This window comes from Pararge aegeria, chromosome 20, assembly GCF_905163445.1.
Source record: "Pararge aegeria chromosome 20, ilParAegt1.1, whole genome shotgun sequence".
In the NCBI taxonomy this organism is placed as follows: domain Eukaryota; kingdom Metazoa; phylum Arthropoda; class Insecta; order Lepidoptera; family Nymphalidae; genus Pararge; species Pararge aegeria.
Window position 1 is genome coordinate 12,533,519 of NC_053199.1, and position 13,975 is coordinate 12,547,493.

Genomic DNA, 13,975 nt, shown 5'->3' on the forward strand with positions numbered 1-13,975 from the left:
TTTTAACCAAACTCAGACGGCGGCGGAGCTTTTGCTAAGAATTTTGTAATAATATAGCAATGCGAAAATCGCTAAGAGGTCTTTATAATTTTCTTGGAGTGAAAATGGCGTGTACACTGTGATAATCCTAAGTTTACTTTTCACGGTGTGTGTTTTTTTGAGCGACGATGCCTTTCGATGTGTACTACGTTCGTACGTTATTCAGGAACGACGTTTGCAGTTAAATATAAAAAAGAATACTACATATTTAGTTGAATATGTTGGCGCAGAAATATATAATATCCATGGTGGTCCCATGCCCAAACCCCAGTGGGCGTCAATTTTAGGAAATAATTCCTGTTCTGCAGTCATGTGAGTTGTCCGAATACTATGGAAATTTCCCCTATTGACATAAGGCAAACGTTTTGGAAGAAGAGAAGCTCGTGGAGGCAAAGGTCGTGAGAAACCACTTTTAAGTGTTACCATCTTGAGCGGGTTCACCTGATTGGACTATTAACTACGAAAGCAATCTGTTTTATAAAGACTGGCCAAAATCTTAAGACAGTATCTTATCTAATATTTTTTTATAAGATGAAGTAAACTGCGTTTTCATTTAAATCTTAAGGATGATTTACACATTTCGTCGCTGGAATTTTAATCTTGACTTTCACCGGTATCTTTAACTTTTGGTTAGTTCTATACTGCTTTAGTATCAGCATGTTTCAGTTTCCATATCATGTGCCACACATGTGTGGCATATCAAACTGAGTGGACTGAGCTGTCATGTAGTCACAAGTTGCCGGGAAACACGCACGGGCGCTAGTCGCCGGACAAGGCACCTCATGAGTCGAATTTTAGTGTTAGGTCATAAGTTTTAAGGTGTTTATTGTATTGTATTGCATTTATTCCAGACTACCAAGATCCATATGTTAGTAGTTCACAATAAACTTAATATCTATGTAAGTTAACATAATTAATGTTACTACATACTAAACATATAAAAAAATTATAGTTTATAAAAAACTTCAAACTAATTTGAGTTATATCTTTGCATCGTCTAAGTTTCAATACAAGACTGCAGTTTATCGCACCCGTATTGTATCAAAATACCCACCGACACAAGGTTATGAACATTCACTGTGCAAACAAACAATTAAATTATTATTTCTTAACAACTATTTAATAAAATTAAGATTACTCTAACACTAGTAAATTAGTACAGGTTATCGTTGGTCCGCAAGACATTTACAATAGAATTAAATCTGAAAACGCTAAATGTATGTTTTTGCTTGGTAAAGAATTTCCTCAAATAAACTAGATTGATGTCCGCATGGTAGGGCCATTATCATTTCGTAAAAAAATATATGAAAAAAAATAATATAAAACACGGAACGCAGTGGTTATCCTTCATAGATTTTCATCAGCGCGGAAAGGTTGAGTATCGTGCACCAAATTGCCTCCGAGGAAATGCTGGCGTATAAAAAAAAAAAGGAAAATAAGGCGACATCCGTCCGCGCCGACGGTCATTACCGTAATGCGAGACTAAACTTGATTGATGACAGAGAATCCCTAAAGCCTAGTTCAGATTATGCTAGTAATTTGTTTGAACTGCGAGTAATTTAGTGTGAACGTTGCCGATTACTTGAGTAATTAAAGTTGCAACCCGTTAATGTTCTAAAGGGTTATATGTGAAGTGTAAACGGAATTCATTTTATGGAGTATTTGTCCACATTCAGTCATCAACGACGGCGCAGTTTGCAGCGATACTGCTTTCCGAGTCGAAGGCTTCGATTTCCACAGCTGGAAAATGTTTGTGTGATGAGCATGAATGTTTTTTAGTGTCTGGGTTTATATGTATATTATAGGTATTTATGTATATTGTTCATAAAAATATTCATCAGCCATATCAGTACCCACAGCACAAGCTACGCTGACTTTGGGGCTAGATGGCGATAAGTGCGTTGTCGTAATATATAAATTATTATATAATCAGGTAGGAGGCTTCGGCCGTTGCTAGTTGCTGCCCTACCGACAAAAACATGCTGCTACCCGATTTATCGTTCTAGAACGATGTCGTCTTAAAACCGATAAAGAGTATAGGTGTGATATAACTGCCAGTATAAGTGCCCGTAGCGTACTTATTGCTACGAGCTAGTGCTTGGAAGTGTTATATAGAAGATACTTGAGTTCGGTGGATACTTGAGCATTTACACGTGTTTTGGGGGTAGGATACACGCAATACCTACACCCCATACTTACTTGATACTTACAAAGAATAACTATAGAGAGCTTCTTAATTAATAACTGACAAACAGCCTACTGCTCAAACGGCTAAACTTATTTTGTTTTGTAATAATAGAGTTTTTTTGTAGCAATGTACCAAAGGCGTCCAGTTTAGTTCTGCTTTATAGACAGTGTCCCATTGCTGGGTACAGGCGTTTACCTCGTAGGATATTTATTTATTGATACTCTTCATTTACACACCACTACCAGTAAAAAAAACAAAAGAAGAATAGAAAAATAAATACCGAAGGCGGCCATATCGCTTATAAGCGATCTCTGCCAAGCAATCTTAGGTTTAGGAAAACATGATGAGGATAGACTGATTCAGTCCTAGGACGCACCGCCTTTAAACTGGGATCTAAAGTCGAATATGTCCATTAATCCAAGTGAGTCAAGCCGTAACATAGCCTAAGTATGATTGATCCATGATGTTAAAAACACATGTTAAAAACACATCGCCCATTAGCCATGGGTTTCGTGTCTCCTAAGCGACTGGTATGGTAATGAACTGAACGCGTCGGCTTACTGAGCTCATTTTATTACTCGATTGTAGTGGCACAAGGCCTCATTAGATATACTATTGAAGTAAGTTTAGACTCACCATTCTCGAACAAGGGTCTGAAGTCGAATATCCTAAGAAGACAATTAAAAATTAGACCAACGGTGTAGGCCCAAGCTCGAGTCAGTGAAGCTGAAACATTTCTTAAGTATGATTGATCCGTGATAATAAACACATTGCTCATTAGCCGTGTGTTTCGCGCCAACGTGAAAAGTGACCTAATTAGTCTCCTAGGCGACTGGTACGTATGGTAATGGACTAAACGCGTACGCTTCAGGCTCGCGTGACATCAACAATCTGTTATGAATGCTCATTGTCACATTACACTCCCGCTCATTTGAAACATGCGTGTGTGATCTCATTTATTATACGATCGTTTTCATAACAGAAGCTTGTGTTATATACCCCACGACAGTATAATGTACCTGCACTATTTTTGTACTATTATAATTACATTATAAGTTATTATAAGTACGTAGCTGTTGCCCACGTTCTTCGACCGCGTTAATTATTGTTTTCTTTTCTTGAGATAAAAAGTAGCCTATGTTACCTTTTCAACTAACTTTTTTCCAGAAATCAAATTGATTGGTCGCTTAAATAAGGCGTGAAGAAAGGACAAACACAATACATATAATACCAGCTGTTGCCCTCCGCTTCGTACAAGGTTTTTTGGATAAAAAATCAACCTATGTGTTAATCCAGGGTAAAATCCATCTTCATTCCAAAAAAACAAACATCCATCCATCAATACAAACTTTCGCATTTATAATATTAGAAGGATAAGTTAGAAAATTAGGCTGTTTAATGTGTTGTTATGATTATTGTCTCTCGTGTTTCGGAGATTACCTTGAAAACAGTTGCGTGCATAGAGGGTATGCATTTGATATACAATGAAGAAAAACACCATTACGAATTATAAAAAACTTAAGGATTGTCATTGTATGAGTTATAAAAAAGCTTTACCCTTAACTATTTATACCTCGTATTGGAGGCCATATATATTTATGGCTTCCTTCGCTCCGACCCTTGGGCAGGACGGTGGTTATGTGGGATACTCCATATCTAAAGGGAGTATACCCAACCTAAAAACAACCACCGCAGGTCCCTTTTGTTGGCTAAGCTCTATCGCCCTCTCACCTTATTTATTAGGGGTACAGGAGCTTATGAGACATCTAGTCATAATGTGATGAATAAACGCGCTAGTTTGACACTACATCTCTGCTACATGGCTAATGTCTGTGACGTGATCAGCCACTAATGGTATAGTTCAGTTCTAAAACCGTCGACACGGATAGTGCAAGGACAACATGTTATGCAATGTACCTACAAGACTGTAGTTAGGAGCTGTACGCAACTGTTGCTATGCATATTGCATATTCATCGAAATTCCTTTTAAGTTAATGCGATACTGGCCAAAACAACATTTTAGGTTTTTTTCTCTAATATTCGGACAGAAGAGCTGTATCCTAACTGCTTTAACGGCTATGACGTACATACATACAAACAAAACATTTATCTCTTGTTTAATCATCATTATTATAGACCCTTTCGGTCTCATTAGGTTGTGTTCGATTTAGAGCGTAGACCTCTTACGCTGTTCGTTTGATGCTTCACTAGGTGTTTTAAAAGTGCTTATAAATAGGGAGGGTCCTTCAAAGTTCAAACTGAATTTGAAATTCGAATTTGTTCGAATTGTTTTGTGATTAACAATTATGAACGTTATTACAGTGATGTTAGCCTAAGTGTGGGTTCCTCCCTCTGCGGGGATTCCCGACGAGCAACTGTTAACTTTTCGAAGTTAAAGGAAAACATCGTGAGGAAACCTTCATGACTGAGAATTCTTAATAAAAAAGTTGTGTGAATTCTACCAATCCGCACTTGGCTAGCTTGGTGGACTACGGCCTAAATCCTTCTAATTCTGAGAGATGGCCCTTGCCCTGTAGTTGACTGGTAATTAAACCCGCGCGATTAAAGAAAATGTATTTATCTCTATCTTTCGCACTATATTAGGGGTGAGATAGCACTACATTGACCTCCTTTTTTTAATATACTATTTTAATGCGTGGGTTATAGAAAATCGGAATGGCGACGTATTCACGTGATCTCCGAGGCAAGGGAAAACGCTAACTTCCTTACTCCAAGTGCAGTCGTGTAATTACAAGACCGCCACCACTAATTGGATTGCGTGTTACGTGCTGTAATATTATCCCCATGTCGCCGAGCCATAATATCGCAACTAACGAAGAGAATACGTACGGTAGGTACTTAAACACGACACGATGTCACTATGATAAAATTTAAACAAACTTATTTGATTTTTTGGTTTTTCTTTAAAATCGTGCCAAGTAATGCTTAAAGCCAACTGTACTGTTTTGTTTTGTTTCGTGCCTCTGTCAGAGTGTCCAAATTGCTTCAATAAATTTACTATGACGATGATGATAGCATACTTAGATTATGTATTGGTGTTTTGAGTTTCTTAACAGAAAAGCCCTCCGACTATTGATCCAAAAGCGAATCCTTGCAATACATTTTCAAAAACCTAAGCTCATTCAAAAACAATAATTCTGTATTTATATTGTAATATCAAAAGTCACAGGCGCTTATGAAATTATCATATATGTTTCCATTATTGCGAGTGATAATTATTTTTCCATTAAATAAACCGTACAAACGAATTCGCAGCGAAGTGCTAGTGTTATTTAAATGTAGGATACACCAAGCATTATACAAATAAGCAGTAGTAACATTTGCAAGTTTGGTGCTAACGACCACAGCCGCTGCGGCGCCGTTTCCGAGCCGAAATTAGGACGCACATAATCTTAAAACTAGACGCGGCGCAAAAAGTAATGTTGGAACAAATTACAAGTCGAATTAAGTCGAAGGAGCCTCTTGAGTGATTGTACAAAACGCCTCGTTACACGACTTGATAACGAAACTGCCAACATTATAACAGTCATGATCGAGTTCTCGAATTATCCGTAATCTCTCAGGAAATTCTTTTTAATCCTAGGCTGGACAAGTTTTTGAAGTTATACTTCTTTTGGCGCGCTAATGAAAAATCATGAGCGTAATTTTTTACGGTGCGCGCGCACACCGTCACGAAAAACCGACACCCTGAAGTTAGATGTAGTCAACAATTTTGTTTATCAATAAAAGGTTTGACAGTGTACACTTAGAATTGTCGAAGTCTGCGGGCTCATTCCGGTGATTTAATTGATTCAATTGTGCAAAGAAAAATCTCAAATTTTAATGATGAAACTTGGTTTTCCTTCTTCGACATTATACATTCAATGTTTTACTTTATTGAATTATTAAAAACAGCGTTTTTAATATAGACAGTTTATTAGCCATATACCATAGCACCAATAGAATTTCCGTTTCTTGGAGAATGGAAATATTTTTCTACAAAATACTTTAAGCTAGACAGAGGAGAAAAAGTTATGTTAGAACAAAGAGCACGTCGAAGTTACGTTTCTCTGTGTGATGATACTAAAAACCACATTAGACTGCTTGATCGCGAAGCTGCCAACATTATAAAAGCTATCAATCCACTTCTCAAATGATCTGCAAATTCTAAAATGTGTCCTTGATACCAATGAGTTTGTTTCTCTTGTTATTATTGTTGGTAACTTTGATATATAATATACTAGCTGTTGCCCGCGACTTCGTCTGCGGTTGATTTTGTTTTTAAATGATTCAGTATCGCTAAGCCTTAAATGAGTATAGTAGTTATATATATATGTATAACATGTGACTGTCAATTAATTATAGACAAATAATTTGCAATAAAATAAAATTGCGACTATAATTAAAGATCTAAGCTATCCTATCTCTTAAGTTGGAGCAGACTGCTCACGGTGTGCCAATTAAATTTAAAATCGGTTAAGTAGTTTAGGAGTCCATCGCGGACAAACATCGTGACAGGAGATTTATATATATTAAGATATTAATAAAATAAATAAAGACGAGATAAATCGCATATGGCGGCTTAATGAAGTAAAAATAGTTACGATAGTCAGTGGCGTGCATAGAGGGTATATAAAATGAAGGATATCTCCAGTACGAGTTTTAAAAAAACATAAGGATAGGCATTGTAAGAATTATAAAAAGCCTACTCTTAAGTATTTATAACTTGTAAGGGAGATTTGCTTCATTTTATATCATCTATATACCCTGTGCATACCCTCTATGCACGCCACTGCGTAGTATTATCCACTACAGGTGTCATTCTCACACAACTTTACCAGTCCTCCACCTACATATCTCTCCAAAAAGCTGTAATTGTATGTAATGTAGGTTAGTGAAGAACTGGTGAACCCACGCACAATCACAATAATGTCCAAACACAACCTTCTACATAGACACGACATTCCACACAAACACAATCCTACACACATACAAACCCACAACCTTAATTATTAACTTGATTCATTATTAAGTAATTAAATAATGGATTTATTTTTTCCTTTTGATACTGGGTGTGCACTTGGCTTAGGTACGTGCCGTGTAAAGTGTACACAGATAACAATAATATTGTTTATTGTTCAACAAAACATAGGTACAACTTACATTTTCACAAATGATCCGCAATTTCCCAGTACTTTATTCTTTGATTAGTGGCCTTTGGTTGTTACTTGTTAATACCTATAAAATAGGCAATTTACAAATTGTAACATTATATTAAACTAGCTGACCCGTGCAACTTCGTCTGCACCAAATCGGTTATTACCGGAAAACACAGATAAAATGACATTTTCTAAAAATGAATCCTAGCTAGATCGATTTATCGCCCCCGAAACTCCCTGTATACTAAATTTCATGAAAATCGTTGGAGCCGATTCCGAGATTCCAATTATATGTATACAAGAATTGCTCGTTTAAAGATATACAAGTAAGATAAGAGATCAAACACAACAATAAATAAGAGCTTTTATGAATGTGGGTAATTTCGTATTCAATTACTTACATGAATTACCTCGAGCTCTGACAGATGACGGATTGATAGCAGCTATGGGATTAAAAGCAAGTTTACGTACTCTCTAAGAGCCTTCCCTGCACGCCTTATTTTGTAAGTATCCTTAAATTCCGCCCTTAAACCAACACTGGAATATAAAAACAGCTCCATAAAGGTTACACATTTACACATCTGTTATCTTCTGTTACAATATGAATCTGTAACAGAAGCAAAGCATGTAAAACTTTTGAATCAGTTTCTTCAAATGTGTTAACCCAAAACATATGAAAAAAAAATTCTTTATTGCACACCCAAAAACAAAATACAAACAGAAAAACAATAAATAAAATAAATAAATAATAAAAAACTAGTTTAGGTGTGGAAAGGCGGTCTTATCGCTAGAGCGATCTCTCCCAGACAACCTTTGGCGAAAGTAGTTTTAATGTATGTAATTGTATCTGTATGTGTAACAGATATGTTAACACTGTACTAATTGTTAATAGGTAAAGGCGAAGTTGTCAGATTTATTGAATACTAGCGATTGATTTTTAAACCTTGCCAATGTTACTACACCGTGCAATGAGGTAATTACACAGAACTGCTTATTTCTGTAATTTATTACGGTTACCGTTTGCGCCCCTGGTTTTAAAGGCCATACCGTGCACTAAATTTAGCACAAAGTGTAAATATTGTTAATATCTAACTATATCTGGCTTGCTTAAAAATCGAAAAAAATGAATGATAAAAAAAACTACCGATAAACTTTTGAATTGCAGCAGGAGACCTTAAACCAGATTCACTCGCAGCTAATAAACCTTTGCAGTCGTCAAAACTTAGGTATTGGCACAAAATTGCAAATAATTGATAGAGACGGGCTCCTGTAAACTATTTTTAATGGCACGATAAAAAATGACTGCCATATAGATAGATAAATTACTCGTACAAAAGTAAACTTTTTGGAGAAAGGTGTTGATTCATCTGCGCGTAAAAAAGGCGCCATGTTAAGGCTCCATGGGTAGGCGTGCACACGTAGCTATCGGCCATTTTGATAGCACGATAAATATTCAAAACTGCTATACTTATCTATATTTATAAATACGAAAGTAAAAATACATGAGATCTATGGCTTATAAAACGAGGCGCTTCGTCTACGCGACAAAAAGACGCCATGTTTATGGGGTCTAATATCTGACGAAAAGCATTAAGTTTGAATATTAAATAAGACATGGGAAACCACTTGCACAATTACCACCTAAGGTATTTTTCTGCGGCGATATGTAATAAAAACATTAAGAAATCATTGGTTATGCGGCGTTCAAGTGCCTGCGAATGAAATTCTTTTTTTTTTAAATTCATAACCCAACCCAACCTATTTGCACTTTGATCCTTCTTACCAATGATCGACGATGATTGCGAATTCAAACTATTACCATATTTTATTTATTTTAAGCCTTATTATTTAAATATGGGGCATATTCACTTTATAGTAAGATCTAAGATCACATCTCTCAACGTGATGCTTAGCCGGGTCCAGATGATTTTATTCCAAAATAAAAATAAAAAGCAAAACAGTAATTTTCTCGGGCCGGAGTTCGACTCCAGCACGCAACTCTAACTGTTCTAAGTTCTGGCACTTAAAATATCACTTGTTCACATGTGAACGAAAACATCTTGAAGAAACCTGTATGTCTAAGAGCTATCCTCAAAAGAGATCCTCAGGAGATCAAAGGAGAACTGACACAAAACTGCACGTCGAGTCATTTTTCTGTTCAACCCCCCTTCAGTTTTATCCATTCCCAGAGCATGGGAAATAAATTTTATACCTTGTAAGTGGATGTAATACGGGGATACATGTTTTTTTCCCTCTATGCTTATGCTGGACAAACAAAGCGCAATAGGAATGCACGAATTTGTTATATTGCGCAAAAGATAAGAGTGTACAGTAATAATATTGACGAAAAGCGGTTTTTAACCTATTTCAATCCATCTAACTATTCCGATAAAATGTCATTTGATTGACGCTGAATGGGGTTTAGTGACATGACCGCTCTATCTATCAGTGAAACTCATTTTATCGGATTTTTGATAGGGATACGCGAGTGTTAGTTAAAAAACCGTATAAAGAACCACTAACAGCAGACTGGACTGACGTTTTAAAGTGCTTATATTAGGCCTATTTGACATAATATTATTTTGAATTTGAATGTACAAATGGATTGTTTTCACTAATTACACATTGGTGTTTGTGATGTCAAAACTATCCAATACTATTTGTCTAAATATTTACTAATGTATAATTATATATTTGGTTGTTATTTGTACAATGTGTAAATTAGATTAGAGTAAATAATACATAATATACAAAATTTAAACAGCTTTGTACAAAGATGATTGAGGGCTGTTGTGTATAACCACTTTTGAGTGTGTTTTATTTCGCCGTTAAACCATTTGCACATATTAGTGGCGGGGCAAATATTCGGAAAACGAGTAAATTGTCTGTCAGTTTGCGGTGAAAATTTTAAACCATTGATGTACAGATAAAATTATGAACGCTTAATTCGAACCAAATAATTGTATTTAGCAATTTTCTCTCGGAAATAAATTATTATAGAGTCGTTCCACTTAAAAACCCATTTGCCATTTCCAATTTTTTTATAGCATGCTAATATAAATTCAAATAACATATTTTGAAAGCCAAGATCGTCGTGAAGGAGTGCTTGTTCATAATTAACTAGGAAAAAGAAAATTATAAATAAGGGGAACATTTCATGCATGAAATGGAGTGGACATTTAAAAATGAACAAGCTTTTCGAGAATATTGCGCTAAAATAGCCGTATTCAGCAAGAAATTAGATGAATAAAAGATTTAAGTGGGTTGTGAACAAAAAATATTTATATCAAGCAACAACAAAGGAAAAGGAACAAAAAACACAAGTGGAAAACCTCACGCGTGGAATATTTTTCTTCTAACATAAAACTTCTTAATGAGGTTGGTAAAATAATTGTTGTAACACTAGGAAGGTACGGGAAACGGGCAGCATTAATTAAAAACAGTACCACAGCCGAGGGCTGGCGGTCAGAGGAAAATGTAACATAAATAATAACATAAGACCTCGAGAGAGCGGAATGTATAAAATATAAAAGGGCGTACGCAAACTTTCAGATTCCCCGTTTGTAACTTTTCTGTGCGACCTTTTTTCATACCATAACGATCAAAGAGGTGGTGACCTATTTTTTTCAAATTATTTTATGAAGCTGCAAAGTTTTTTAACGAAAATAAACGTCGCTTTCTATAAATTGGTGCCAATACTGTTGTACACAAATCGCTTAACTAAACTAACTTGAATTCCTTCAAAGGGTGTGTTAGGCCGCGATACGCGGAACGATGAAACTCTACCAAGAAGTTAAAGAACCCGAGGGTGAAATTTGTTGTTATCTGGAAGCGTGTACCTCGGTCGTTGCCGGCCACGGTTTCTTTTCCATTATTCTTGGTTCAATTCACATCCGTATAGTTTGTGTTGTGTATGCGCTCTCCAACCATTCGTATCTTGAGGTTTTTAATGTATTTCCTGACTTTGACAGTTGATTTGTCAGATGCTAATAAATTAACCACAACTGTCAATGACAGTTGAGCATAGTCTCATAACTACCAAACCAATTTTGACTGGTCAATCTCGGTCAGTTAAGAGATGCTCACAACAGAATTGCTACTGTCTACTGGCTTACCAAACCTTGCATTTCAACTACCATTTCATATGTCAAAAATCGTGGTTTGGTACTTACAACTGACAAATTTATCATTTTACATTATATCAGTACATGGTATAAAGTTACTACATAGCATGAGACAGAAATGTAGAGGTATTTTTAAAGACAAAAAGAAATGAAAACTTTATTTGGATATACACAGACTAGAATTAAAATACAACTTAATAGTTAGTTAGTTTTTCACTTACCTTCAATCATTTTACCTTTATTAAACCAGGGCGGTTTAATAAAGGTAAAATGATTGAAGGTAAATTTTAATAATGTAATGTGCTATTAATTGATGATTTGGCGACTATCAAAGTAGCTGTTTGTATTCCTACGGGATCTATCTAGACAAGGAAATCTAAAAGCTTTAGTGATACGCCGTAGTGTCCTGTAGTAAAACAATAAATACTTATTTAGTGATTATACATCTGAAAAAACTTTTTCTTTATTCCTTAAATATCTTGTGAATATAACAATAATAATAAAGCATTTCACTTTAAATACTTATGTCATTTCATTATTAGAAAAATTATTCTAAATACAATAAATGAAATCGTGTGGTATGATTACGCGAAATAAATTGTTTACCAGCTCTCTGTCTATTATTTCATTCCACCTCATTTGACTAAAAGAAGTCCAGCTGAGTTATACATCGGTCCTTTGCTTTTTAATATGTATGAAGTTATTACTCTATGCTGCATCAACAGATAAAATAACCCTTAACTTTTGCAAATTGGATTTGTGTGGTCGTATCTTGACACCCGTAAAACTTTTGGCAAAGTGTGGCGTCCAATTTATTTACGGCACACTTTACGAGTAGTTTGTACGGTGTAGCGCTCAAAACTTATTAGAAAAATGGATGTTACAGTATTCTTTTTAAACTTATTTAGTAACACTTGGAACTTTTGTTTTGCATATCTTATGTGAACAAATTTTTGTGTGTGAACCTCACTGTTTCGTTTTTATACTTACTGAATATTTTTTTGTTACAGGTACTTACTGCTTTTACTGCCCACGACGGAACGAAAAGGCTTAAAAGGTTGTGTTTATGTGTGTTTATTTGTTACCATTTTTTTGATAACTACCGGGACGATTTTATAGCGGTAAGCAACACTTCTAGGCATTTTTGAGGCATGTTTTAAAGCTGCCACTAAAGTTAATTATAGTAATGTCAATAGTTGTATGACTGAAAACCCTTAGACCAAGTAGTAAAGAGCTTTTGAAAAATTCTTCATTGGTACTCTCGTTAGCCTTAGGGTGATGATATATAGCCTATAGCCTGCCTCGATAAATGGGCTACCTAACACTGAAATAATTTTTCAAATCGGACCAGTAGTTCCTGAGATCGTCGCGTTCAAGTGAACAAACAAAGAAACTTTTCATCATCATCACTATCAACACTGGTCTCCATTCACAATGAGAAGGGTTAAGGCCGTAGTCCACCACGCTGGCCCAGTGCGAATTGGTGGACTGATACTTATAAACTGATATTATATTAAACAATAAAATATTAAAGAGGTAATGGGCGAAGCAAATAGCTTATATTACCTCTAGTCGGTCCCAAGTATCCAGGTGCTGGAATGGCGACGTGGTACCGCAAGACGCACATGTACTACTACTGAGGTAGAGCTTTTTGTGGTAGAGCCAGTACAGGTGCTGCCGCGAAGTACTGCTACCATGTTTATTTCTGCCGCCAAGCAGCATTGCTGGGTTGCGGTCTCAAGGGCGTCTAAAGTTTTTGACTTAGTTAAGTTTCAGGTTGATGGACTCAGTAAGACACGTATGTAGGATGTGTTCCTTGCAGACCGTGCAAAGTGTTTTGGGGTTGGCCAATTTCCATTAGGCCGGCCATATGCTTGGTCCGACAATTAAAATATAAAATTATTTTTAATGATGAAGGATTATTTCGGGCTACAATTACGCAATCACGGACAAACCGTTCCTAAGGTTTCCACTTTTTGCACTAGGGGTTAAAAGTACGCAGCACTCGATGTTTTAGTTGAGATAAACGCAACAGTAATAGTTTTAGTTTCGTCTGGGGGTATCCATCAAGTTTAGTCTCGCATTACGCTAACGAGTGCACGGGCGTTGCCTCCGCGTGCCCCGCTGCCCCTCTATGTCAAACTGCCGCTTGATTTGGAAAAAAATGCCCAGCTTGCTATTATAAGCCAAGAGATTGAAAGCGATTTTACAAGCTGTTTTTGAAATTAATTCAATTCATTCTTTTAATAAGCTGTTCTATGTCAACTCCTTAGAAACGGTTAGCACCGGGCTGTGGGTTCTGCGAAGTTCCCCAAGTGCAACGTACGTAGCCTAGACCCGCATTCAAGCAGCGGCGATCTCAGTGCACATACAATACATGTCAAACAAATAAATAAAATATCCTTCAGTGCGCAATTATTTTTAATTTCATTAACAAATTTAAAAAATGAGGCGAAAAAAATTTT

The 13,975-nt window shown here is 36.0% G+C and overlaps 1 protein-coding gene across 3 annotated transcripts in view; it reads left to right on the top strand.

Annotated features, from left to right (window-relative positions):
* Positions 1–13,975, top strand: part of LOC120632683 (furin-like protease 2) — a 357,244-nt gene that overhangs the window by 124,627 nt on the left and 218,642 nt on the right. For 2 of the 3 annotated variants that reach the window (XM_039902645.1, XM_039902648.1), the window contains exon 2: positions 12,521–12,567. The exons of the other annotated variant lie outside the window; for it this stretch is intronic. The gene's annotated coding sequence lies outside the window, so the exon portion shown is untranslated. The remainder of the gene's footprint in view (positions 1–12,520; positions 12,568–13,975) is intronic. 3 annotated transcript variants of the gene reach the window in all.